Source organism: Coturnix japonica, chromosome 2 (genome assembly GCF_054131305.1).
Source record: "Coturnix japonica strain WE chromosome 2, WE-NBRP24, whole genome shotgun sequence".
In the NCBI taxonomy this organism is placed as follows: domain Eukaryota; kingdom Metazoa; phylum Chordata; class Aves; order Galliformes; family Phasianidae; genus Coturnix; species Coturnix japonica.
This window is the reverse complement of record NC_140664.1, coordinates 67,726,553-67,743,550: the sequence shown is the minus strand read 5'-3', so window position 1 is coordinate 67,743,550 and position 16,998 is coordinate 67,726,553. Positions and strand designations below refer to the sequence as shown.

The following is a 16,998-nucleotide window of genomic DNA, read 5'->3' as shown; positions in this document are numbered from 1 at the left end:
CCACACCCTAAAAATATTCCATTCCCCTCAAATGCCACCTCCCCTCTCCATCCAAACCTTGAATTTCCTTCCCACAATTCCCACCCAGGAATTACTCACACTAATTACCAGCATGCAAGGCATGAGGAACACCTGTTCCTCGTGTGCGGATACCTGAAAAAGAGAAGTGGCAGGGAACTGGGGTTCTGTAGCAGGTTTTAGAGGCTCTGCATGGAACACAGCCCCAGGCCACAACCCCATCAGCTGCTGGGGCAGCAGCATCCCTGTCAGTGGGGGATGTCGCCAGTGGTGGACAGGGACAGAGTGAAGCCACACCTTGATGTAGCTCTGCATCTGCTCCTCTCCTGCTCATGTCCAGTCCTTTCATCTATTGCACTTTCCATCTTCTGTCCTTCTTTCTTTCTTACCTGTATCCTTTCTTCTTTTCTGCTCTTTTCCTCTTCTTAAATTGTCTTACCTGTATCTGTTTTTCCCCTCTTCTGTTCTTTTACTGCTCTGGTCTGCATCCAGTGTCTGCACCACAGCTCTAGGTTGGACTTTGTGTTGGGATGGAGAAAGGTTCACAGGGCACAGATTTGTACAAGAAAAGCTCTCCTGCTGTGCCCAACAGGTGATGAAAAGGAGCCCTCAGGACCCAGGTCCACAAAGGCAGCTTTTTTTTCCAAAGGCCACAGCGTAAGCTCGTGTAACTGGGAAGGATTCTGTTGTATATCTCCTAGAAATGCCTTTGAATGAATAATTTTCTGAACTTGTTTCCAGTTGTTGCTCAGAGGAAAAGAAGTTTTTATACTTTTATCTTTTCAGGAAGACAGAGAGGAGGGAACTTGTCTGGTGAAATGCTCAGGTGCCATTTCCTTCCTTGCACCAACAGCCTGTTTGTGTCCACGCGATGCCAGTTGTCCTCCTGACAGTTTCTACTGATCCTACCCTGAGACCTTCTGCTAAGCACTGCTGTTTCTGTATTCTCAGGGCCCTGTTAGGACTAAAAAGAGGAGTGGATAACAGATGGAAGGATCTGGCCTTCTGCTGGGTGATAGCCACCTGCATGTCATGTTCCTGCTTTCTCTTTTCCCCCGGTGGCATTGTGCTTCCCAAGGAGCATATGGACCTTTTAGATGGGAGTGCACAGCAATGATCCAACAGGGTCTCAGCTTCCTTCCTGCCCTGCACCTGAGTGAGGGACACCGTGACCTGCTCAGGAGGCAAGATGTCATGTCAGGGAGGTGCGTTTTCCTTGTTTTTTGTCGTCTGTGCTTGGCTCTGCTGTGCTGTGCTCTTTTTTTCCTTTGCAGTGCTAAACTTTGATTCCCGGGTCTTTGGCTTGCTTTTTCCTTTATTTTGCTTTGTATTGCTTTTTTTTTTCTTTTTGTGGTTTTTTTTTTTTTTATTACTGTGTCATGTTCTGCTTTATGGTGACATTTGCAAGAGACTGTGAATTCTCCTGGTTCAAACTGCAGTCAGCTTCATCAAATGTGTAAGAAATATATAAGGGCTGCTGAGGCCAGGCTGGATTTCCATTTCTTTATGAACTGGGGTGTTGCTGCGGATGTGTTTATCTCCTGTTTTGTCCCTTGTGCTTGTTCAAGAATTTTAGAACATACTATGTCACTGTTTCTTTCTATCCTGCTTTCTCTTCTCTGTCTTTCAGGTCAGCTCGTGCTAGAAGTCGATGGCATCGCTGTATGAATCAAGGTCAGTTTAGGAGCAGCTGCTAGTGGAAGGAATCGAGTCCAGGCTAATAAACGGAAGCATCTCCTGGTAAGGTGTAAGAGGCGGCAGTAATGATGTCTGTCATCATAAAAACCAGAGTGCAGGCTCATCCAAGTTCTTGCTGGCTGATGTTTGGGAGTATCTTGTTTTCCAGCTGAATGATATAAAAGCTAAACATGCTGAGCCGTTACAGCTTGAGCTGAAGTTGTGAATGTGCTCCCGGATGTTTCCTTTAGTGGTAAATCATGTTCTGGCACTGTGATAGTCCTATCTCTGTCATGATTTGGAGCACAGTGTCTGGTTGCAAGCCTTGTGTGCCTGTTTCTATGAAACTTACATTCTTTCTGTCTTCAGAGTAAGTGCAGGGTGCTTCCTTGCTTTTGGTGGATTCATCCAGGAGGCTTTCAGAAGGCCAATTGCAGTATTCATAACACAGAGAGACAATGGGAATGGACTGTCGTTACCACCAGGCAAAAGTTTCTTATGTCATGAACAATATAAACAAAATTCTTACCTCTGGCCTGGCCCTGAGCTGCTGCAGCTTAAAGGCTGTTTGCTTTTGGGTGGCCCTTCCTGGAATTACCTGATGAATTTTCCCCCAATTTTTAAATGCCATTTGCACTCATAGCTTCAATTCTAAATTTGGGAGAGGAGTTAGATAAGGTTAGGGTAAGCTGCTTCTTTTTTTTTTCTATTCTCCTAGGTGACTGTGTGTTTTCTGCCAGTGCTGTGGTAGCTCTGTAACTGGGGTTGTTCCTAATGCTCATGAAATAGCTCTACTGGTAGCCCAGAATTTGACCATTGGGCTGCCTGCTGGATTAATTTCTGTAGATTGAACAAACCATCTCAAAAAGCATACAATCAGTTTATTTTTTGAAAGGCTGTCAGCTTTTGAGGTCGCTGAGAAGTCTTGGTTTAATCAGTCACTAGCAGCTTGCTGGAGCTTGAAGTAGTTGAATCGTCCCTTACAGAGCTGTTAAATAAAACCTTCTAATTACTTTGGCATTGTAGCTCTGAGCTCGGCTATACCGCTGGTGTGTGTGCCTGTGCTGCAGATGGCATCCTTCCTCACCCTTATCCTCCTCATTGGCAGAAGATATCACCATCAGCTTTCTATCTCACACAGCAGTTGTTATCTGAGCAGAGACTTGGTCGCTTCCCAGTTTCTCTGTGGCACTTCCCTAGGCTGTTAGTTCTCTCTTTTTCTGTTGGTGTTCTGTGTAGTCTTCAGTTTGCCCTTAGATGCCAGGCCACATGAAAAGAGTTTTCAAATTATATCCATCCTGATTTTTTTACGTGTTGTCCTTTTTTTAAACAAACAAACAAACAAACAACAACCAAAACAAACAAACAAAAAAAACAAAAAAAACAAAACCAAAAAAACGTCCTTTGTTCTCCCTGCTTTTCTGTCCTGTCTGGATTTAGCTGTGTTTTTCTTCAGCCTGCTTTCCTTCCAGTGCTGACAGTCATGGGGAACTCCTAGTTGTGTCAAGGAAAATGAATGCCGCAGCACACATTCCTTCTTGATATGTAGCAGGTGCTGGTGATAGCAGAGCCCCTGTTCTCTGTGAGCAACTTGTGCTTAGCCTGCATTCGTTGATCTCTGATCTGCTAACCTTGTGAGAAGATGAAACAGAGCTTCCAGCTACTTCACTGGGATTGTGGTTTGCACTGCTTTGACTTTAGTCCTGCTGGCCAGTGATGGACAAGGCAGAGGTGTTGGGATACTGAGAGAAGTGTTTGTGTTTGGAACTGGGCATTTTTTTATTTTTATTTTTTTTCTTAACCATCAGTGGGGACTGCTTCAGTTTAGCAGAGGAGCCTTAGTGGTGTGGTTGCCTCAGGTGTACCTGATCTCATGATGGTATGTGGCCTTTTGGCAGAGTTTGGGAACTGACCCCTCAAAACAGTGTTTAGAACTAGTTGCAGGTGATAGCAAGGCTAATCCAGTAAGGTTTTGATGAATCTGTCACAGAAGAGTTACCTGTCCTTATGAGCATGGCTGGTGTGTGGTGTATGTTGCTGCGACCTTCCTTCTTCTGTGTTTGATGAAGTAGCTGCTTTTTGGGAGGGACATTAAGGCTTTGGATGTGATAAGTTGGAATCCTATTGTGAGCCCAAATTCAGCAAACAGTTACTGCTTAACAGGGGCCTCAGGCATATGTTTTAAGTTTCTCTGTTTCCTGTAGGACTTAAAAACGTGTTTATAGCTTTGCAGAGTATATATGGAACAAGGTGTGCTTGAGTATCTTGTGTTCTCCTTGGCAAGGACGGGATAAAAACCAGTCCTGGATGTTTGGTGAGGGAGCAGTGTTGAGAGAGGCGAGCCAAGTGGTGGTAGGAGTCCTGAGCCACCAGGTTTCTGTGCCTCTGTGTGGAGCTTTTTGTTTTGGAAATGTCCAGATTAGCTTTGGCTAAGCCTCTGAGCTTCTGGATGCTTCTCATAACCAGCTCAAACCTCTCAAAAGCTTGAGGTTTGTCCATCACTAATTTTCAAATGAATTGCATGGGGAAATGAAGATAAAAACCAAAACCCTCAAGTAGAAGTACTTGTTATTTTAAGAATAGAAAGGATAATGAATATGCCAGTAGTGTTTGATTGTTATGGAGGAGGACAAAGTAGTGGCCAAGAGATAGGAGAAATAAGGAGGAATGTCTCTTGGTTTGTTGATAAACGTAAAGATGGGTAATACACACATAAAGAAAGATAGTGGTTTTAAGGGTTGGAAAAATATTGTGAAGCACCTGTGTTTCGCCCCAGATTAAAAGATTTGGAACTCTCCCAGAGTAGAGAACAGTTTGTCTGATTTCCATTTTGCTGAGCAGTTCAGGCCATCAGAGAGGACTTGCTGGCCTCTGGACAAAGGGAGAGTGTGAAGGAGAGGAGGAAATAACAATGTTAAGATCTGTGAAGAAGGATGAATGGCAATGGTTGTTTGTCACCTTACTGCCCTTCTTGTCTCCCTAGAGCCCAGCTGACTTCCTGGGATTGCTGAATAGCTGCCTTTTGCTGCCTCCTGCCTATCAGACCAAAAACCAGTGGTGTAAAACTGAGTGTGAATTTAGTGGGGTAAGTCCTTGAGTATTCTTTATTTCCGTAAAAGGCATTGGATGTCTCAGGATGGAAGTCCAGGTACCTGCTCAAGTGTATTACAGCAGTCATGGAATTTCTATTTCAGAGACTTTTTCAAAGCCCTTCAGGTGGAAAGGCAAAGGGATGTGCAACTTTGGAGTAGTAAATGGTGCATATTAAAATGTAAAGAGGGCTAATTAATGTAAACAGACTCTAGTCATGCCGGTGTATAGCTTTCTTTAGGAGGGTACTCAGGAATTCTTTTCTGACAATGAGTGATAGTGTCCCAACTCCAGGTGCGTGCTCAGCTTGGAAATGCATGCACATAGCTTTTGCTTGGCCAGCTGCTTTGAATGCATCGCACTGCATCATCTTGTCTTGACCTCTTTGCTCCCTCCATCAAAAGTTTTTCTCGGTCTAGACTCGTTGCAGGTGCTCACTGTGTTATTTTGACCCACGTGAGGTCAATACAGAGATGAATACAGAAAATTAAGTAGGGTTGTGCAGCACTAATTTGAACGTCTTAGGGAAACAATCGTGCTTAGGATAGGGTATCTTCCACACTGCTGATTGTCATCGTCGCCCACCCTTTGTGGGACTCAGACTTGTAGAATTAGCTCTTTGAAGAGAGGGCTCCTAAGGTATTAACCCATGTAAACGTCAGAGTACCAGGTTGTGTGATGGCATTTATGGGGCAGAGCCCACAGGGAATATGCCTCTGTCGTCACTCAGTCTTGTGATGACACAGCGCCCGCTGCAGCATGGGGTCAGTGGGACTGCAGGCACAGCGGCATGGAAGCTGAGCCAGCCACAGCCTTGTGTGTGCTGTGCAAGTTGCCCTGCCTGGTGCTGGGCTTAGTGCTGCCCTGTGCTGATGAAGGCAGCCTCGGATTGGTGTGGGGCAGCACTTTTTGCAGCTCCCTGCCAATCAGGACCCCGACCAGCAGCAGGTTACTTGTGTGAGCAGGGGCGTGGGGGGGAGCCCATTTCACTTGCTGTTACAGCCTCAGAGAAATGTGGTTATTTTTAAAATGAAGCTTCTGACTGCCGGAGGACTCGTGTCATTCTCGCATCCCACTTTAGTGGATCCTGTCATGTGACTTGAAAGCACAGGCTGAGAGTGCAGGCTTGTTGGATTTCATTTGATCTTTCCTGTCGACAGGAACCAATGGGTGGCTTCCAGAATAGTTCAAGATGTCTCTGTTAAGAGCGAGTTTTACTACACGTAACTGGAACACAGAGCTCTTAGATATTGTGCTGCTGATTAAAGCATTCTTTCCAATCAGCTGAAGAAATAGGCTTAGGAACACAGAGCATAATTCCTAGCTGCAGTAGATGATAGTGTAGCTTGAAGAAGTGTTCCCGTGGCGGCTCAGGTAGTTTAGATCTTAGTAGCATCTGGTAGTCTTAAGTGTGACTAATTCAGCTGGTGTACTTCTCTTTGTATTGTTGGCTCTTCATTGTTGGTGGGTAATTTCAGCAACCAGCCCAGCAAAGACTACTGGTTGGCAGATAGGCTTCTGTACTTAGCCTTGGAAGGCAGAAGGATGCAGAGAGTAACATTTTGCTGAATCAGAGTGATTTTAGATATTGCAGAAGGTCAGCTTTGATAGGGATCACAGAGTCATAGAATTGCTCAGGTTGGAAAAGACCTTAAAGATGGTCAAGTCCAACCATAACCTGACCAAACGTACCCTAAACCTGACAACCTGCTGCCAAATCACATCCCTGAGCACCACATCTAAATGGTTCTTAAACACATGCAGGGGTGGTGACTCAACCACCTGCTTGGTTTTTCCTTTGAGGAGCAAGCTGTCAGAGATGTCACTGCAGGAGCTGGTGCGGAAACTGGACAGAGGTGTGTACTTGGTTTTCAAGAAGTTGCAGGGCCTAAGAATCTGCCTGGAGAAAGTGATTGTGGGGAAGCCAGAGACACTGCAAGTTCCATCACAGCTGCCACAAGGACTGTGGTGTTAAATCTCATAGAATCGTAGAATTGCTCAGGTTGGAAAAGGCATTAAGGATCATCAAGTCCACCCACAACCTAACCATACTAGCCTAACTCTAACAGCCCTCCACTACACTTTGTCACTGAGCACCGCATCATTAATGCTCGTTAATTAAGGTCAGGGAGCGTTTTTTATTGGTTAATCTTCCTTGGACTCTTTGCTTTGACATGACATTGTATCATTCTGTTTGACCTAGTCCACTTACCTAGTCTGCCTTTTGCCTTTGCCTTTATGTTTTGTCTTATGCCACTGCCATTTCCCTTTGCTTGTTGCCTTTGCCTTTTGTCCAATGCCATTTGCCTTCTTCCTTTTCCTTTTGCTTTTCCCTTTTGCATTTCACATTTGACTTTGCTTGTTGCCTTTCTATTTTGCTTTTGCCTTTTGCCTTTCCTCCATTGAATTTGCTTTCAGGTTTTTGCTTTTCGCTCTGCCATTTGCTTTTGCCCTTTGCCTTTGCATTTTGCAGTTTGCTTTTGGCGTTTGCCTTTGCCTTTTGTCCTGTGCCGATTGCCTTCTTCGTCTACCTTTGGCATTAGCTTTTTCACTTTATCTTTTGCATTTCCCTTCTGCCTTTTTGTCCTACACTACTTACCTTTTGACTTTGCCATTTGCCTTTGTGTTTTGCCTTTGCCATTACGCTTTGTCTTTTGCTCTTTCCATTTTCTTTTACCCGTTGCCTTTGCATTTTCAGTTTTCCTTTTGATGTTTGCCAGTGCCTTCTGTCGTATGCAATTTGCCCTTTCCTTTGCTCTTTCTTTTTTCCTTTTTCATTTCCCTATTGCCTTGGCCTTTTGTCCTATGCCACGTACCATCTTCCTTTTGTTTATTCTCTTTTGCCTTTTGCATTTTACATTTGTCTTTGCCTTTTGCATACGTATTGCCTTTGCCTGTTCGCCTTGCTGGGTGCTTCTGCGCTTGTGTTTTGTATTTTCCCTTTGCCTTTTGCTTCAGCCCTTGGCTTTTGACCTTCCGTTTGCCCGTTGCCTTTTTCTTTTGCCCTTGCCTTATAGCTTTGTCGTTGTGTTTTGTCTTTTCCCTCTGCCATTTGCTTTGGCCTGTTGCATTTTCCTGTTGCCTTCGCATTTGGCAGTTTGCTTGTGCTTTTGCCTTTGCATTTTACCTTCTATCCTATGCCATTTGGTTTTGCCGTTGCATTTTGCCATTGCCTTTTGCCGTTTTTATTTTTCGTGTATTGCTTTGCTGCTCCATCTTTGTTGCCATGGATTGTTTTTGAGCTTTAGGTTTTTTTTGTCAGATCTGTGGATTCATTTTTTTTTTTCCTTTTCCATTCGTGGAGCTCTTTTATCCTTCACTATGCAGTATTCCTTTTTTTTTTCCTCTGTGTTTCAAGCCATTTTGCTTTCCTTTCCATGGCTTTTTAGTTCTTCATCTTTCATTTCTCCTTCCTGGTTTTCCGTTGCTCTTTGGTTTTTCCTTTGTATCTTTGCCTTGCATAGCTTTTGAATGTTCTTTCTTTGTTTCCAGGGCTCATCACTGTGGAGCGTTTTTATCTGTTTCTTTTAGTTGGACTCTTTGCTTTGCCATGATCTTGTGTTCAGGTGATTTGCTTGACGTTTGTATTTCTAGACCTTTGCTGTGCTCTGTTTTCCTGTTTATTTGTTATTCCCCCCTTTGCTTTTCTGTAGTGCATCTTTGGATTTGCTTTCCATGGTCTTTGTTTCATGTTTGCTGCTTCTTTGTCCTTCCCGTTCCTTTCTTTGCATTCTCTTTCTCCTTGCTGAGAGTATTCTTTTTCTTTCCAGACTCTTTTTTTTTCTCTTTGCTTTGAGTTTCTCCTTTCCTTTTCCTTCTTTCTTGCCTGGCTTGGCTTTCCTTGTCCCCTTGCCCGTGCCTTTCCTCTTTCTTTGCCTTCACTTACCTGATGTTTTTTTGCCCTCGCTTGTTCTGTTTGGTTTATTCCTTTCTGGCTTCTTCAGCTCCAGCCTCCTCTTTTGGCTTTCCTGCTCTGCTTGATGCATTTGCAGTTGTTTTTTTTGTCATTTTCTCAGGTCTGTCCACGCCTCCTGGGCAAGGATGCCTGTTCCCTCGTGGTGGTCTTGCAGCTTTTTCACCGGTGGCTGGCAAGATCCGTGCCCGGTAGCTACCCGTACCTCCTCCTTGGCATGACTGCGGGTGCTTTGCCTTCCTCCAGACAGATGTTATGTTCTAATGGTGATCGGCAAATTCTTCTGGGCTGGCCACCCTGACGTGGCATCGCTGGGGGAAGTAGCAGCATGCCCTGTAGCTACCCTTTCCTCCTCCCAGGCACGTATGCTGAGTTTTTGGCCTCCTCCAGACTCAGCCGTCATCTCCTTCTCGCCATGTGAGTGTCTACTTTTCCTTTCATTTGATGCTGTTGTTTCTAATGCATGGCTTGATGTTGGTTTTCTCTGATCCGTTTCCTTATTCTTTTATTTCTTCTGCCTTGGTTTACGGTTCCTCCTGACTTGGAATGAATGCTTAACTTCACTTTTTTCAGGTTCAATGATATCCATTCATCTTTCCTTTACCTTTTGACTTTGCCCTTATGTTTTGGCTTTCCACACTGCCATTTGCTTTTGCCCATTGCCTTTGCATTTTGCTTTTGGCATTTTTTTTTTGCCTTTTGTCCTGTGCCATTTGCCTTATTTCTTGAAATTTGGCAGTAGCATTTTCATTTTGCCTTTTGCATTTCCCTTTTGCCTTTGCCTTTTGGACTAACTGTGCCACTTAGCTTTTGCTTTTGCTTTCTGGACTTTGTTACTTACCTTTTTTCTTTGCCTTTTTCTTTTGCCTTTCGCCTTTTCCTTTATGCTTTGTCTTTTGCCATAGACATTTGCTTTGACCCGCTGACTTTGCATTTTCAGGTTTCCTTTTCGTGTTTGACTTTGCCTTCTGTCATATGCCATTTGCTTTTTCCTTGACATTTGGCAGTAGCATTTTCATTTTCATTTTGCATTTCCCTTTTGCCTTTGCCTTTCTTCTATGTCACTTTCCTTTTGCCGTTCCCTTTTGACTTTTGCCTTTCCTCCATTGAATTTGCTCTCAGGTTTTTGATTTTCACACTGCCATTTGCTTTTGCCCTTTGCCTTTGCATATTGCAGTTTGCTTTTGGCATTTGCCTTTGCCTTTTGTCCTGTGCTGATTGCCTTCTTCGTTTACCTTTGGCATTAGCTTTTTCACTTTACCTTTTGCATTTCCCTTTTGCCTTTTTGTCCTACGCTACTTACCTTTTGACTTTGCCATTTGCTTTTGCGTTTTGCCTTTGCCATTACGCTTTGTCTTTTGCTCTTTCCTTTTTCTTTTACCCGTTGCCTTTGCATTTTCAGTTTTCCTTTTGACGTTTCCTGTTGCCTTCTGTTGTATGCAATTTACCCTTTTCCTTTCCTCTTTCATTTTTCCTTTTTCATTTCCCCATTGCCTTGGCCTTTTGTCTTGTGCCACGTACCATTTTCCTTTTGTTTATTGCCTTTTGCCTTTTGCACTTTACGTTTGTCTTTGCCTTTGGCGTATTGCCTTTGCCCGTTGGCCTTGCTGGGTGCTTCTGCGCTTGTGTTTTGTATTTTCCCTTTGCCTTTTGCCTCAGCCCTTGGCTTTTGACCTTCCGTTTGCCCGTTGCCTTTTTCTTTTGCCCTTGCCTTATAGCTTTGTCGTTGCGTTTTGTCTTTTCCCTCTGCCATTTGCTTTGGCTTGTTGCATTTTCCTGTTGCCTTTGCATTTGGCAGTTTGCTTGTGCTTTTGCCTTTGCATTTTACCTTCTATCCTATGCCATTTGGTTTTGCCGTTGCCTTTTGCCATTTTTATTTTTCATGTCTTGCTTACCTGCTTTATCTTTGTTACCATGGATTGATTTTGAGTTTTGTGTTTTGTGCCGGGTATGTGGATTCATTTTTTTTTTTTCCTTTTCCATTCTTGGAGCTCTTTTATTTTTTCTTATTTTTAATAAGAATTATTTTCTTATATTTATTTTTTCTTCTATTTCACTTTCCTTTTGCCTTTGCCTTTTACCATTTGCCTTTCCTCCTTTGAATTTGCTTTCAGGTTTTTGCTTTTCACACTGCCATTTGTTTTTGCGCTTTGCCTTTGCATTTTGCATTTTGCTTTTGGCGTTTTCCTTTTTTTTTTTTCCTCTGCCATTTTCCTTTTGCCTTTGCCTTTTTCTTTTTCTTTTACTTTTAATTTTTTTTTCACTTTTTTTTTTCTTTTTTTTCTTTTTCTCTTTTTCTTTCTCCTCTTTTTCTTTCTTATTCTCTTTTTCTCTTTCTCTTTCCCTTTCTCTTTCTCCTTCTCTTTTTACTTCTCTTTCTCCTTCTCCTTTTTATCTTTCTTCTTTCTTCTTATCTTTCTCTTTTCCTTTTTCTTTCTTTTTTATCTGTTTTTCTTTTTCTTTTTTCTTTCTTTGTCTTTCTTTTTACTTTTTTTTTCTTTTTTTTTCTTTCTTTTTTCTTTGTCTTTCTTTTTACTATTTTATCTTTTTTTTTCGTTCTTTTTTCTTTCTTTGTCTTTCTTTTTATTTTTTATTTTTACTTTTTTTTCTTTCTCTTTTTCTTTTGCCTTTCTCTTTATATAATGTCTTTTGCCATAGCCACATAGCCATTTGCATTGACACGTTGCCTTTGCATTTTAAGTTTTACTTTTGGCATTTGCCTTTGCCTTCTGTCCTATGCCATTTGCCTTTTTTTTCCTATGCCATTTTGCCGTTTGCAATTGCCTTTTGCCTTTGCCTTTTGGAATAACTGTGCCACTTACCTTTTGTCTTTGCGTTTTGGACTAACTCTGCCACTTACCTTTTGTCTTTGCATTTTTCTTTTGCCTTTCGCCTTTTCCTTTATGCTTTGTCTTTTGCCATAGCCATTTGCTTTGACCCGTTGCCTTTGCATTTTCAGGTTTCCTTTTGGTGTTTGAATTTGCCTTCTTTCATATGCCATTTGCATTTTTTCCTTTATATTTGGCATAAGCATTTTTCTTTTTTTTTTTTTTCTCTTTCTCTTACTCTTTTTCTTTCCTTTTCTCTTTTTTTTGCTTCTTTTTTTATTTTCTTTTTCTTTCTCTTTCTCTTTCTTTTTTTCTTTTTCTTTTTTCTTTTACTCTCTTTTTCCTTTTTTAGTTTTTTGTTGTTTTTCTTTCTTTTTCTTTCTTCTTTTACTTTTACTTTATTCTTCTTTTTTTCTTTTTTATCTTTCTCTTTTTATTTTTTCTCTTATTTTTTTTTCTTTGTCTTTTTATTTCTCTTTCTCTTTTTATTTTTTCTCTTATTTTTTTTCTCTCTTTTTATTTCTCGTTCTCTTTTTATTTTCTTTCTCTTTCTCTTTTTCTTTCTCATTATCATTTTTTTTCTCTTTTTCTTTTTCTTTTGCCTTTGCCCTTATATTCTGTCTTTTGGCATGGATATTTGCATTGACACATGGTTTTGCATTTTCAGTTTTTCTTTTGGTATTTGCATTTGCCTTCTGTCCTATGCCATTTGCCTTTTCCTTTCCTATTCCATTTTGCCGTTTGCAATTCCTTTTTGTCTTTGCCTTATGGACTAACTTTGCCACTTACCTTTTGTCTTTGTGTTTTTCTCTTGCCTTTCGCCTTTTCCTTTATGTTTTGTCTTTTGCCATAGCCATTTGCTTTGACCCGTTGCCTTTGCATTTTCAGTTTTCCTTTTGGTGTTTGACTTTGCCTTCTGTCATATGCCATTTGCCTTTTTCTTTACATTTGGCAGTAGAATTTTCATTTTGCCTTTTGCATTTCTCTTTTGCCTTTGTCTTTTGTCCTCTGCCATTTTCTTTTTGCCTTTTGCGTTTCCTCCGTTGAATTTGCCCTCAGGTTTTTGCTTTTCACAATTCCATTTCCTTTTGCCCTCTGCCTTTGCATTTTGCATTTTGCTTTTGGCATTTTCCTTTGTATTTTTTTCCTCTGCCATTTTCCTTTTGCCTTTAACTTTTTCTTTCTTTTTATCTTTTTCTTATCATTTTTTTTCGTTTTTTTTCTTTTTTCTTTTTTTCCTTTTTTTCTTTTTTTCTTTTCCTTCCTCTTTTTCTTTTTTTTTACTTTCTCTTTCTTTTTCTCTTTCTTTTCCTTTTTCTCTTTCTTTTTGTTTCTTTTTTTCCCTCTTTTTATTATTTTTTGTGGTATTTTTCCTTTTCTTTCTCTTTTTCTTTTTTTTCTTAATTTCTTCTTTTTTTTTTTCTTTCTCTTTCTCTTTTTCTTTCTCATTCTCATTTTTTTTTCTCTTTTTCTTTTTCTCTCACCTTTGTCCTTATGTTGTGTCCTTTGCCATAGCCATTTGCATGGACACACTGCTTTTGCATTATCAGTTTTCCTTTTGGCATTTGCCTTTGCCTTCTGTCCTATGCCATTTGCCTTTTCTTTTGCTTTGCCATTTTGCCATTTGCAATTCCCTTTTGCCTTTGCTTTCTCTACTAACTCTGCCACTTACCTTTTGTCTTTGAGGTTTTCGTTTGCCTTTCGCCTTTTCCTTTATGCTTTGTCTTTTGCCATAGCCATTTGCTTTGACCTGTTGGCTTTGCATTTTCAGGTTTCCTTTTGGTGTTTGACTTTGCCTTCTGTCATATGCCATTTGCCATTTTCCTTGACCCTTGGCAGTAGCATTTTCATTTTGCCTTTTGCATTTCCCTTTTGCCTTTGTCTTTTGTCCTCTGCCATTGTCCTTTTGCCTTTGCCTTTTGCCTTTTGCCTTTCATTCGTTGAATTTGCCCCCAGGTTTTTGCTTTTCGCACTGCCATTTGCTTTTACCCTTTGCATTTTGCCTTTTGCTGTTGCCCTTTTCCTTTGCGTTTTGTCTTGTGCCATTTGCCTTCTTTGTTTACCTTTGCCATTAGCATTTTCACTTTACATTTTCACAGAATCACAGAATCACAGAATCACATTTTGCATTTCCCTTTTGCCTTGCTTTTTGTGCTATGCCACTTACATTTTGACTTTGCCTTTTGCCTTTGCTTTTGCCATTACGCTTTTTCTTTTGCTCCTTCATTTGCTTTTATCCGTTGTCTTTGTTTTTGCTTGGTATTTTTGATTATTAATTTTGCTTAGTGTTTTTGCTTGCCTTTTTTGCTTGGTGTTTATGGTAGCCTTTTTTCTTAGCATGTTTACATAGTGATTTGATTAGTGCTTTTGATTAGATTTTTGCTTAGTGCTTTTGCTTATTGTTTGTTATGCGTTATTTTGCTTATTTTTCTCATTTGTGTTTTTGCTTGGCGCTTTTGCTTGGCGCTTTTGCATGGCGCTTTTGCTTGGCGCTTTTGCTTGGTGCTTTTGCTTGCCGCTTTTGCTTGGTGTTTTTGCTTGGCGTTTTTGCTTAGCGTTTTTAGTGTTTTTGATTAGTGATTTTGGTTAATGCTTTTGATTAGTTCTTTTGCTTAGTGCTTTAGCTTATTGATTTTCATTCATGATTTTGCTCCTTGTTTCTCAATTGTGTTTTTGCTTATTGTTCTTCCTTAGATTTTTTGCTTTGTTTTTTTGCTTTGTTTTTCTCTTAGTGTTCCTGCTTAGTGTTTTTGATTAGTGGATTTTTCTTTAATTTTTTTCCTAAGTGATTTTTTTATTGTTTTTCTTTCTTGTCCTCTTTGTGTGTCTCCTGCCAGTGTGTGTGTGTGTCTCCTGCCAGTGTGTGTGTGTGTCTCCTGCCAGTGTGTGTGTGTGTCTCCTGCCAGTGTGTGTGTGTGTCTCCTGCCAGTGTGTGTGTGTGTCTCCTGCCAGTGTGTGTGTGTGTCACCTGACATTGTGTTTTTTCTTTCTGTCTTTTAATACTTCTCTGTTTACTCTCATGGCTGCTTAAATCCATGCCTGGTAGCTACCCTTACCTCATCCTTGGCATGACTGCAGATCTTTTGCATTCCTACAAAGATATGTTTTGTTCTAAATGTCATCCGGAGACCCAATCTGGGCTTGTCAGCCTGATGTAGCATCTCTGGTTGATGTAGCAGCATGACCTGTAGCTACCCATTCCTCCTCCCAGGCATGGATGCTGTGCTTTTAGTGTCCTCGAGGCTCAATTTGCATCTCTGAATTCTTTTCCTCTGTGGTTTTTGGTACTACTTTTCCCTTGTGTTTTTTTTCCACACTTTTCCTTACCGTTTCTACTTAGTGTTTTTGCTTCGCGTATTTACATATTGCTTTTGATTAGATTTTGCTTAGTGCTTTTGCTTACTGTTTGCCATTCAGTCTTGTGTACATCATTATCATTTGTGTTTTTGCTTAGTGATTTTGCTTATTGTTTTTGCTTGGCGTTTTTTCTTAGTGTTTTTGTTTAGTGTTTTTGCTTAGTGTTTTTGCTTAGCGTTTTTGCTTAGCGTTTTTGCTTAGCGTTTTTGCTTAGCGTTTTTGCTTAGCGTTTTTTGCTTGGCTTTTTTGCTTGGCTTTTTTGCTTGGTAATTATGGTTATCGTTTTTTCTTAGCAAATTTTATTACCTTTTTTCTTTTAGCTTTATTGCTTAATGTTTTTTCTTAGTGTTTTTGATTATTGCTTTTGATTAGTTCTTTTGCTTACTGCTTTTGCTTACTGTTCCTCATTCATGCTTTTGCTTATTTTTTCTCATTCATGTTTTTGCTTCTTGCTTTTGCTTATTTTTTTTGCTTAGTGTTTTTGCTAGGCCTTTTTGCTTGACATTTATGCATAGCGTTTTTACATATTGCTTTTGATTAGATTTTTGCTTAGTGCTTTTGCTTATTGTTTGTCATTCTTGCTATTGCTTAGTGTATTTGCTTTCTGTTTTTGCTTTCTGTTTTTGCTTTCTGTTTTTGCTTTTTGTTTTTGCTTTTTGTTTTTTCTTTTTGTTTTTGCTTTTTGTTTTTGCTTTTTGTTTTTGCTTTTTGTTTTTGCTTTTTTTTTGCTTTTTGTTTTTGCTTAGTGTTTTTGCTTTGTTTTTGTTTTTGCTTTTCGTTTTTGCTTTTCGTTTTTGCTTTTCGTTTTTGCTTTTTGTTTTTGCTTTTTGTTTTTGCTTTTTGTTTTTGCTTTTTGTTTTTGCTTTTTGTTTTTGCTTTGTGTTTTTGCTTTGTGTTTTTGCTTTGTGTTTTTGCTTTTTGTTTTTGCTTTTTGTTTTTGCTTTTTGTTTTTGCTTTTTGTTTTTGCTTTTTGTTTTTGCTTTTTGTTTTTGCTTACTGTTTTTGCTTACTGTTTTTGCTTACTGTTTTTGCTTACTGTTTTTGCTTACTGTTTTTGCTTACTGTTTTTGCTTACTGTTTTTGCTTACTGTTTTTGCTTACTGTTTTTGCTTACTGTTTTTGCTTACTGTTTTTGCTTACTGTTTTTGCTTACTGTTTTTGCTTACTGTTTTTGCTTACTGTTTTTGCTTATTCTGTTTGCCTGGCATTTTTGCCTGGCGTTTTTGCCTGGCGTTTTTGCCTGGCGTTTTTGCCTGGCGATTTGCTTGGCGATTTGCTTGGCGATTTGCTTGGCGATTTGCTTGGTGTTTTTGCTTGGCGTTTTTGCTTAGTGTTTTTTCATAGCGTTTTTGCTTAGTGCTTTTGCTTATTTCTCCTGCCAGTGTGTGTGTCTCCTGCCAGTGTGTGTGTGTCTCCTGCCAGTGTGTGTGTGTGTCTCCTGCCAGTGTGTGTGTGTGTCTCCTGCCAGTGTGTGTGTGTGTCTCCTGCCAGTGTGTGTGTGTGTCTCCTGCCAGTGTGTGTGTGTTTCTCCTGCCAGTGTGTGTGTGTTTCTCCTGCCAGTGTGTGTGTTTCTCCTGCCAGTGTGTGTGTTTCTCCTGCCAGTGTGTGTGTGTCTCCTGCCAGTGTGTGTGTGTGTCTCCTGCCAGTGTGTGTGTGTGTCTCCTGCAATTGTGTGTGTGTCTCCTGCCAGTGTGTGTGTGTGTCTCCTGCCAGTGTGTGTGTGTGTCTCCTGCCAGTGTGTGTGTGTGTCTCCTGCCAGTGTGTGTGTGTGTCTCCTGCCAGTGTGTGTGTGTCTCCTGCCAGTGTGTGTGTGTGTCTCCTGCCAGTGTGTGTGTGTGTCTCCTGCCAGTGTGTGTGTGTGTCTCCTGCCAGTGTGTGTGTGTGTCTCCTGCCAGTGTGTGTGTGTGTCTCCTGCCAGTGTGTGTGTGTTTCTCCTGCCAGTGTGTGTGTGTTTCTCCTGCCAGTGTGTGTGTGTTTCTCCTGCCAGTGTGTGTGTGTTTCTCCTGCCAGTGTGTGTGTGTGTCTCCTGCCAGTGTGTGTGTGTGTCTCCTGCCAGTGTGTGTGTGTGTCTCCTGCCAGTGTGTGTGTGTCTCCTGCCAGTGTGTGTGTGTCTCC

The 16,998-nt window shown here is 40.9% G+C and overlaps 1 long non-coding RNA gene across 1 annotated transcript; it reads left to right on the top strand.

The window, feature by feature from the left end:
- The first annotated feature begins 172 nt into the window (after positions 1–172).
- LOC146761905 (uncharacterized) lies at positions 173–5,373 on the top strand. Its single transcript, XR_014942703.1, has 3 exons — positions 173–1,223; positions 1,649–1,758; positions 4,679–5,373. It is a non-coding gene; the product is annotated as an uncharacterized LOC146761905 (long non-coding RNA).
- Positions 5,374–16,998: the final 11,625 nt, after the last annotated feature.